Source organism: Colobus angolensis, unplaced genomic scaffold (genome assembly GCF_000951035.1).
Source record: "Colobus angolensis palliatus isolate OR3802 unplaced genomic scaffold, Cang.pa_1.0 Scaffold374, whole genome shotgun sequence".
Classification (NCBI taxonomy): Eukaryota; Metazoa; Chordata; class Mammalia; order Primates; family Cercopithecidae; genus Colobus; species Colobus angolensis.
This window is the reverse complement of record NW_012117088.1, coordinates 2,323,160-2,333,806: the sequence shown is the minus strand read 5'-3', so window position 1 is coordinate 2,333,806 and position 10,647 is coordinate 2,323,160. Positions and strand designations below refer to the sequence as shown.

Sequence of the window (10,647 nt, the reverse complement as noted above, 5' to 3'; positions counted from 1 at the left end):
ACTCCTTGCATGCTTGTCTATGTCCCTGCCTTCCAGGTACTGTGGGCATATGGGGGTTCCTTCTATCTTGAGTTTTCAGTTTTATTTTTTGAAAGAGAATGCAAAATAGGTTGGGTCCTATGCCACCTCGTCAGTGATATGGTTGTGCATATTGTTGATATCAGTTAAAAGGGTAATCACAGGAGCGTGTATATATATATATATATTCGCATAACAAGGCCGTAAGTTAAAGAATTCACCAAACAAAGGCTGTAGGTTCATGAGTGAGACTGTTTTAACTGAACTGGTATTTGTACAAGGTGACACCCTGTTGCATACCACAGACCTCCTCCCTGAGTGACTCAGCCGCTGAGAAAGAAACCTCTGAACTGTTCATTAATACAGTCAGGTAGAGGTTGAGACTCCACTGAATAAACTCTAGGTTTCCATTTCTTTCAGTCAGATCCTCCCAGGGAATCACTACAGGCCGGTTAGCCAAAAAGTCCTGGCTTTCTGCTCAATAGAGGTAAGATGAATTATACTTGCAAACAGAAATACATCTGCTGTATGTGCACAGCTTTCTCTGTGTTCCTTCCAAATGATTAAAATTTGGAAGTTACTTACTTACTATATTATCTTTGTCTTTTCTTCCTGTAAATTTTGACAGCCTCTAGCTGACTGTTAGCTCTGCTCTTCCTTGCTGGACTTTTAGGCCGCATTGCACTGAACTTCTTGGCAATTTTACACATTACGGGCATCACAGAAATGAGCACCTATTTGATTTTCTGGGTGGGAGCTGTCAGCTGGTGAATCTTGCCACACAAAGGATAATAAATTCTTTAAGCGAAGGGACCAGCACCTGCTGGTTTATTTTCCAAGTGACTATACAAACATTTTTTAAAGGAACTTTCTGTTTTCATAAATGATGCTTTTAGTGAAATACTGAACTCAAATATTGCTTTATAGTTAATAAGTCGTATTTTTTCTCTAGTGCTAAAAATATTGCAAGTTGTTGAGCTATGAGAAAGAGAGGTTTATTTTTATGAGGTTTTTGTCTCCACCCTATCTTCCCCAAATAAGAAAATCGCCATTTCTTACTTGAAAGTACCAAGGAGTAAAGGCAGGGTGTGGGGGCAGAACAGGGGTACATGGTTCCTTACAGGGATCTGTGGACATCTGGCCAACTTCTCTACTGTATATTCTGCATTCTAACCTAAGGAGTGATTAATATATATGGGGGCAATTTTCAAACTTTATTCGTAGCTTAGTCCTGAAAAACCAGTTTTGGGAGACTTTGGTAAGGATAGAAGAGTCCTTTTATAATTAATAGTTAAGCTGACTTGTCTGATTTGTGTTTTTTTTTTTTTTTTTTTTTGAGACAGAGTCTCGCTCTGTCGCCCAGGCTGGAGTGCAGTGGCCGGATCTCAGCTCACTGCAAGCTCCGCCTCCCGGGCTCACGCCATTCTCCTGCCTCAGCCTCCCGAGTAGCTGGGACTACAGGCGCCGGCCACCTCGCCCGGCTAGTTTTTTGTATTTTTTAGTAGAGACAGGGTTTCACCGTGTTAGCCAGGATGGTCTCAATCTCCTGACCTCGTGATCCGCTCGTCTCGGCCTCTCAAAGTGCTGGGATTACAGGCTTGAGCCACCGCGCCCGGCCTATCATTTCTATTTATGATACAGAGCTGTGGAATTCAAATGCAGGGGCCACTCACAGCTTGCAAATTGCAGGTCTGTGTCCTCCAGAGAGGCGCCCCCACAGCATACTTGGCTCTATCTTTAGTACTTGAGTTCTCATGGCTTCCTATTGCTGACCAGGTCACCTGCAGTCTGAGAGGGGTTTAGACACACCAGTGCTCAGTGCTCATTTCCCAGAGGTTTACCGAAGAATTTTATATCAAGTGTTTATAGTAACCAGAAAACTAAGCATAGCATGTGTGGGTAATTTTATTTTTCATAAAATGTGATTACATTTAAAACTGTCTTTCATTTCCACAGTTTATAACGTAGATATAGCCTTCCTAATATTTGTGGTGCTCCAGTGTTTAAAGTATCAGAAACATCAATTTGAGAAAACTGAGAAATGACAACAGTAAAAATTTTAGTAAAACATTCAGATGATCCTAAATGTTGGGATATGCAGAGAATGCCAACAACAGGTCAGAATTTTTATTGGAATGTTAGCTTCATGTAAATCTTAGATCTAATTGACCGAATATTTCAACTGAAATGGAGCATAGGCCCATCTAGTCTAATGCCTGAATTTTCTAGATGAGAATAACAAAGCATAGATGTTAAGTAACTTGTGAAGATCAGAGTAGCAGAACCAGAACATGAAGCCAGATTGCTTGTCTTTTGTCTTACTGAATTTTCTCAATATTTTTTTCAAATACTTTTTATTATAAAATATGTAGTAGCAATAAACGAGCCACACTCCATCATGGACTGTGGTTATCCAGCAATATGTGGAAATATTATACTGTGTATGGTGTGACTAAGACATAATGGAATATGTTTCCAACTTGTGGCTTGTGGAATCAGTGTTGCCATTTATTATATTTATGAGATTTTCATCTCAGGAGCCAGTAGCCCCTCAGCAGGGAGGGGATCTGATGTATGTGTGTTAGCTGTGGTTTGTACAATTAGAACCCCCTCGCCCCGAATGCCATTCTGTAGGTGATGCTTACCTGACTGCCTTCTCAGACTACCAGAATTATGATGAAATACCTGAGAAGTTCATATTCCTGGGGACTATGTAAACAAAACAAAGAATATGTTTTGAATGACTGAGCTCATACTGTGGAATGAACTAAGCAGTCAACTTAAGCAAACATTGTTTAACTGAGAGCATCCTATATGGTTCAGACATCAACTCCCACCATTTCTTAAGAGTGAGGGGATCAAATCTTTGGCCCTGAAGTCCAAGGGAAATCTTTATTGGTTTCACTTGGCTTCACTTTCTGTCATTATCCTGCTTCTAGACCATTTGTTTCCATTTTCTCTGGCTAGGGACTTTGAAATAAAGATTTTATATATTAATTGCTGCATACATAGCTGGAGTTGTTCAAAGTTCACTTCTGAATCAAAAGTCGTTTTTGTTGTTCCTTTTTTTTTTTTTTTGAGATGGAGTCTCGCTCTTTTCCCCAGCCTGGAGTGCAATGGCATGATCTTGGCTCACTGCAGCCTCCGCCTCCCATGTTCAAGCGATTCTCCTGCCTCAGCTTCTCAAGTAGCTGGGACTACATGTGTGCACCACCACACCTGACTAATTTTTGTATTTTTAGTAGAGATGGGGTTTCACCATATTGGCCAGGCTGGTCTTGAACTCCTGACCTCAGGTGATATGCCCGCCTCAGCCTCCCAAAGTGCTGGGATTACAGGCATAACCAATGCACCTGGCCTTAGTCAAAAGTCTTTATCAGTTATATTCCTTAAGTGTTTCCAGCTTACCACTGTACAAATGGTAAACTGTGATTTTTCCATGAACTTGTGATTTTAGGGCTCGGGAGAAGCTCTTCCTTACATGGATGCTTTGCCAAATGACAGCTACATTTACTAGACTTTCATTTCATGTTGATTACTAAATTTTTTAAGGATATGAGTCATTCTTTTATTGTAATACTTAACTGAAAGAGTGAATTTTATAGCTATCTATTAAATGACAACTGGTTTGCTTCTAGATACAAGAACTGATCGTCCTGAATCCTCATTATAATAGTATAATTGAGAGCTCTAAAAATCTAAATAATTTATTCTTTGTCTGTAGACCCAAGTTTCCCTGACTCTAAAATGTGATTACATATCCTTCATATGAAACCTCCTGGGGAAAGACAGTGAACTCTAAGCCATGTTTTTCAAATTGAGATATATACATCCCAGGACACTGTGTCAATGTTCTAGAAAATGCAATACAATTATGAAATAAGCATGGCACATGTCTGTATGGGGAGCTAATTTTAGTTAAAAAGCTTCGGAGAAAACTATCCCTATTGCCCTGCCCTCTCGCCAGTTCTCGCCAGGGTTCCCTCTTTTGTCATTAGAAATGCTGTGTGTAAAAGTTTAAAAGAAATTTGTATACAAATGCATGCAGGGATCTGAAATCTAGATAGACTTGAATTTGAACCATGATCCCACGTGGACAAACGGTGACAAATATGAGTATGCCTAACTTACAGCACCAGCAGATAAAAAGAAAAATTAGGATTCTTGCTGAATAATTAATAAATACATAAAGTTATATAATGGTATATTATATACATATTTTATAATATACATAGCATATTACATAATGGGATATATATGTATAATATGATTCACAATAACACAAAAATATAGAAATCTAGAAAAAATCTCTACAAGAAAAATTTAAAATCCAGATTTAAAAAATAACAACATTTTATAGTAAGACATAAAGGTGAAAGTTGACCTTCAATGTCAGTTCTTTCCAAACTCTTTTGTAGAATCTGTACAATTCTAGTCAAAAGTTCCAAGAGTATTTGTTTTGGAACCTTAGACAATAACTTAAAGTTATCTTAAAGAAATGAATAAATGAGAATAGCTGATAGAATTTCTAAAAGGAAATTAATGAAGGGTGCTGTGCTACTAGATATTAAAAATGTGTGTATCAGAAAAACACAATAATAAAAGTAGTTTGTTTTTATTGTAAGAAACTAAAGACAGATATCTTGAGAAAAACAGCCACAAAGCACATTTGAGAATATGTAAGAATTTAAAGGCTGACAAAGGACGAATCATCTATCAATGAGAAAGGGATTTATTCTCCCATTACCAAAGTAAATCCACATGAATTAGAGAGATTACATAAAACAACAAAATATATTGTAAAAATTAAAAGAAAAGTAAATATTTAGTTAACCTCATGTTTGTTCAGCAAATATTCTTTTAGAACTGATTATGTACCAGGTACTGTGATAAGTTTTGAAAATCAGCTGTGGAGAAGATGGGCTTCGCCACTACTCTTAAGATGTACAGTGTGTGAGTGTGTGCGAGTGTGAGTGTGTGAGTATGTGAGTGTGTGTGTATATGTGCGTGTTGGGGGTGGGGGAAAATTATTCAGCCACACACACAGACAGTCTTAGGTGATGTTATGGAAAGAAACTCTTTGCTATTTGAACACACAGTAGGGCTCATAACTTAGCCTGGGGAGGAAGGAGTGGGGCAAGTGGCGATGGTGTCACGGAATGATTTCTGGAGGATATAGAATGTGTGATCTGGAAGGTGAATGGAAGTTTTTCCTGAAGGAAAAGGAGGGGTTGAGGGAAGTTCAGAAAGAAGAGTGTTTCAGGCATAGAGAGAATAAGCAATAGCTCACAGGTGATCAAAAGGATGGAGCACCAGACACTGGAAGGAGTTGCTGTGGCTGAAGCCAGAGTGTGAGTGGGGAGCGGGAAGCAATGAGGCTGGAGAGTATGGCCTTGTTAACCTTGTTAAAAATTCCATTTTATCCTGACAGAAATGGAACACCCCTGAACAGCTTTAAGCAAGGTGATGACTACTTTGGCACCAGTGAGGAGAATGGATTAAAATTGAGGAAGTCTGGAGACTGAGAATGTAGCTGGGAAGCTGTTGGAATAGTCAGGAGATTACGGTAGTTTGAATTGGTGTCTTGGAAATAGAAAGATACATAACAAGAGATGTTGAGTTATAGGACTTGACGATTGCTTGGACTTCAAGGTCAGAAAGAAGACTGATGGATGATCTACAAAGATGGCTTTTAAAGAGTGAAAGTGGAAGAAATTATAAAGGGAAAAATAGGGAATGCAAAATCGAAAGCTTCTGATACAGAATTATAATTAGAAGCTAAATGAAAAACTAGGAAAGTAAAGATGAATGTTCCTGACATATAAAGAAAATGAGAAATCAGTAAGAAATATATAATAATTGTCAATGGATAATTTATAAAATAAACAAAAAATGCCCTGTAAAGTGAAGACAAATATGCAAGTAAAACAAAATGATTCTACTTTCACTTATTATATTATTAAAAAGGTTAATGAATGATAATTCTAAATGCTGGCAAATGCATGGACACTCATATGCTGCTGGTGGATGATAAACTACTATACGATTTATGGAAAGAAACTGGACAATAGGGATCAATAATATTTTAGAAATAATACATCTTGGCAAGTAATTGCACTTCTAGGATCCATTCAAAGAAAATAATCAGATACTTGGCGAAAGACTTTTGTATGGTTTTTTAGAAACAACAGAGGAATGATGTTACATTAATAAACAAAATGGGCTGGGCGCGGTGGTTCCCGTCTGTAATCCCAGCACTTTGGGAGGCCAAGGCAGGCAGATCACAAGGTCAGGAGATGGAGACCATCCTGATTAACACGGTAAAACCCTGTCTCTACTAAAAATATAAAAAATTAGCCGGGTGTGGTGGCGGGCACCTGTAGTCCCTGCTACTTGGGAGGCTGAGGCAGGAGAATGGCATGAAACCCAGGAGGCAGAGCTTGCAGTGAGCCAAGATCTCACCACTGCACTCCATCCAGCCTGGGTGACAGAGCAACACTCCGTCTCAAAAAAATAAAAAATAAAGAAATAAAGAAATAAAATGAAATATTTTGTAGCTGTAAAATAAATATTTAAATATAAATGGCATTGGAAAAATGCATACCAGTAGGCTCTAAATGGGCAAAGAAAAACCCTGGAAGAAAATTGCAGTGATTGATTAAAGGTGTCTGATTTTTTTTTCTTTCTTTATGCTTTCTTGTATTTTCCACATTTTATATATGCTTTCTTGTATTTCCACATAAGTTCTAAATATAGTGAGAAAGATTTATGTTGTGTAAAATTGGGATAGAGAATAGCTACATGCCAGAGCTTTTGTGAATATGAAATCCAGTAAAGTATTTAAGATAACTAACAGGGTTTTGGCTCATAGTCTATGGTCAAAATTGAGTTTTTAGTCATTTAACATATTTTCAGCTAGAACTGAAAATAGCCCCTCGTGGGGTTCAGGTGATAGATAACTTTTATTGGATAGCTTTTTTATCAATGAATGTTAGATTAGTGTTTTTTGTAAAATGAAATAAATAATTATAGGTCACTATTCACATTAAAGCTTACTGTTATCATTCTGCAGAAAAGATGGGCCATAAGAAAAAGAGCTGGTGAGGGTTGCGTATTGAAAACCAGAAGCAGGCAGAAGCAGGCGGATCACGAGGTCAGGAGTTTGAGACTAGCCTGACCAACATGGTGAAACTCCGTCTCTACTAAAAATACAAAAATTAGCCAGGCATGGTGGTGCGTGCCTATAAACCCAGCTACTCAGGAGGCTGAGGCAGGAGAATAGCTTGAACCCAGAGGTAGAGGTTGCAGTGAGCCGAGATCACGCCATTGCACTCCAGCCTGGGCTACAGAGCAAGATTCCGTCTCAACAAGCAAACAAACCCCAGAATCAACAGTGAGAAAATTGTATGGTAGGGTCTTTCATTTGTGCTACATTCTGGACTCTGTTTCACCATCAGTAAACAAGTTTCCCAATGCTAAGCTTAGATTGTGAGCTTATGTGACTGAAGAAATAGCTGCTTTCTAACCATCACAGAAGGCTAAATGAATCTTTCCCAGCCTAATGATTTTTGGATTTCCTTTTAGGCTGTGTATTCAGGCTAAACACAGTTGTTTGTTTCTGAGTGATCATTTAAAAATGGATTTAAATAGACTTGTTAATATTACACTTCATGAAGCACTGTTTGTTTTCCCCTTACATATATTTCTTGTACTTTTAGGTGGTAATTAGTTGTTTGATGGTTTGTTTTATTTCTCTTCCAAAAAATAATGCTTCTGTTTATTGGTCTGTAATTATAGAGCCCCTCTTATACTTCTACTGAAAATGGTTTTATGGCATTTGTCCTTTTCCAGTTCCTAGGGATTTTCGCTATTTCATTGATTTCTGGGAAACAAGTAGTGGTGGGGTTGGCACTGTTACTGCGCCCTGAAACCCTCAGGACATTTTCAGAAGCAAAAGTGAATACCACCAGGGCGATTTGCCACCCTGTGTCATTTTCTAGACCCCTTTTCTGTATTTGTTCACTTATTCTACTTTAGCTTTTTTGTATTCTCCATCGCTAAAGAGATTTGCCCTGGGCAACTATTGACATTTGGTCTTTCATAAAGATAGTAATTTATAAAAATATACTAGAAGCTTAATAAATTGATTGAAAGATTTTGGTTTAGTTAAAATATCCAAATGTCACTCTATGTAGATCTCATGATACTTTGGTAAAATGGTCAAAGAAAGTCTGCTCCAATTCTTCTTTTCTGTTGAGCTCCACCATGGATCTCTATTGTTGCCATCTTTATGTCCATGAGTACCCAATGTTTAGTTCCCACTTATAAGGGGAAACACTTGGCATTTGGTTTTCTGTTTCTGCATTAATTTGCTTAGGGTAATGACCTCCAGATGCATCCATGTTGTTGCAAAGAACATGGTTTCATTCTTTTTTTATTCACCACTTGTTAGTCTAGTAAATTTCTTCCTGTTGATTCCTTCTTGTTTCTCGGGCTTCTCAGATAGGTACTCTCGTGTCAGGTTGATTTGAGTTTGAATCCCAACTAGGCGACTCACTAGTTATGTAACCTCAGGCAAACTACTCATCTTAAGACTCCTTCCAGAAAAAAAAAAAAACTGCCTACATTTCGCCCACTGCCCACATTTCCAACTCCTGCCCTATCCTTCTGCAAAAAGACTCTGACTTCACTGAAACCATTCATCATTAAGTTTCATGTAAAGAACAAGTATAATAATAGTAACAACCTAAAGGCATGTAAGGCTTAAATGAGACAACACCTGTGAAATATAAGCTCAAAATAGTTATTATTATTGTGGGACCCCAAATCTAAACAATCAGAATTGAAGTCCTTGTTTTTTCTCTTTTCTTCCATCATCCTTTATTTTGTTAATTTAGTTTCTGCTGCACGTTTCCTTTTTCTTTTCTGCCTTATTTCTCCTATTCTTTTTCCTCTGTGAGCCCTTCTTTAACCAATTTTTGTTTCTTTGTTCACACAATCTTTCTTAAGAGAAGGTTAGCAGGGAGTGCTAAAGACTTCCTCAGGTAAGCCAAGAGGCATTATGTCCTTGGGTGGGAAGGGAAGAGTGAGGTTTTAAAAGTCTTCATGCTGAGAGAACCTAAAAGATGACGAAGATTCTAGCTGAGCTGGGAACTGGCCCAGGAAATTCTTGGCACTGGGACAGGAAGAGCTGGGGCTGCGATTGTGCTAGGGGACTGAAGTGAAAGTTGGCTCAGGGAATTCTTGGCATGGGGACAAGAGGAGCTGGGGCTCAGATTGGGCTGGTGGGGAGAGCGGCAGTTGGGTCACTTAATGGACGTAAATGCTCCCAGAGGAAGTGCTCTTATTAGAGATAGAAAATACTGAAGGAAATTGATTAAGGGCATAGAGAGATGAGGAGAAGCTGAAAAGAAGACAAATATAAGAAATAGGAGATGCTGATAGTTTCAAATGCATACAAAAAGAGCTAAGAAAGTTGATTGATTTCATGATTTAGAACTTGAGCAGTTATTTCATGTAAAACCTAAAGACAAATGTCCTTGGGCAGAAGCATTAGGCAACAGATAAAACTAGCTGTTTCTGGTGTTTGGCCACAAAGAGGAAATGAAAGATGGGCCAGTAATTTTCCCTCTCTCCTCATAGACTTTGACGTTGTGATTTCACATCATAATTTTCAACACATGCGTTCAGTGCTTCATAGGTAAATGGTTTTCTACTTCCCAGCATAGGAGAGAGAGCGTTCACACATCTTTTCTCATAATATTGCACTTCTAAAACACAGTTGCTGGTGTCTATAATCAGTAGGCATATGTATTGGCAACAGTCTTTTGAGAAGCCAAGATTAGAGTTTCATCTTTTTTGTGAGAAGCTAAAAACCTAATTGGAATGAAACTGAAATGTGGCACTTAGAAATAAATCCACTTAGCTGAACCGGAGTCCAGTCGGGAACCATGTCAAGCCACTTCTGGCTGCAGTGTGGTCATCGGAGAGTGAGTTTTGAGGCTGAGCTGTCAGGAAATGTTAGGGCCGTCGTCATTCATTCCTGCTGTTCCTCTCACCTTTTCTCCCATGAGCATCCATCATCTGGGACTCCAAGCATTTCTCTGAGTGCCTGATATGGGTCATATCACATGGCACTTTGAGGTACATATAGTATCACTTACGGAAAAGAGCTCTGGCGCTGCAGTCACACAGACCTAACTGCAGTTTCTGATTCTTCCTCTAACTGTGTACTTTGGGCAGGTTATTTCACCTCTCTGAGGTTTGGACTCCCATAATTATAGATAATAGTACTGACCTGGAAGGATTAAATAAGATAATATGCATAAAACATGTGGTACAGCAGGTGGTACATGGTAGGGGCTTAACATGTGACCCTTCTTTCTAGGAACATTGAACACATATCTTTTGTTGATAAAAGAATCACACATCCTTGCAATTACATATGAATTTTGAGGAGTGACATTCACCACTACCAAAACTAGAGAAAAAAAAAAAAAAAGAATCACACATATCATTTGTAGACTCCTGTCAACTTTTGGACCTTTTATTTGCTGCACGATGGCTTAGTGACATGGAGGAAATGGAGGAAGAGCATTAGGCTTAAGTAACAAAAAAAAAAAAAAAAAA

The 10,647-nt window shown here is 38.4% G+C and overlaps 1 protein-coding gene across 1 annotated transcript in view; it reads left to right on the top strand.

Annotated features, from left to right (window-relative positions):
• The first annotated feature begins 354 nt into the window (after positions 1-354).
• SCEL (sciellin) overlaps positions 355-10,647 on the top strand; it is a 111,653-nt gene continuing 101,360 nt past the window's right edge. The window contains exon 1 of the mRNA XM_011953847.1: positions 355-505. The gene's annotated coding sequence lies outside the window, so the exon portion shown is untranslated. The remainder of the gene's footprint in view (positions 506-10,647) is intronic.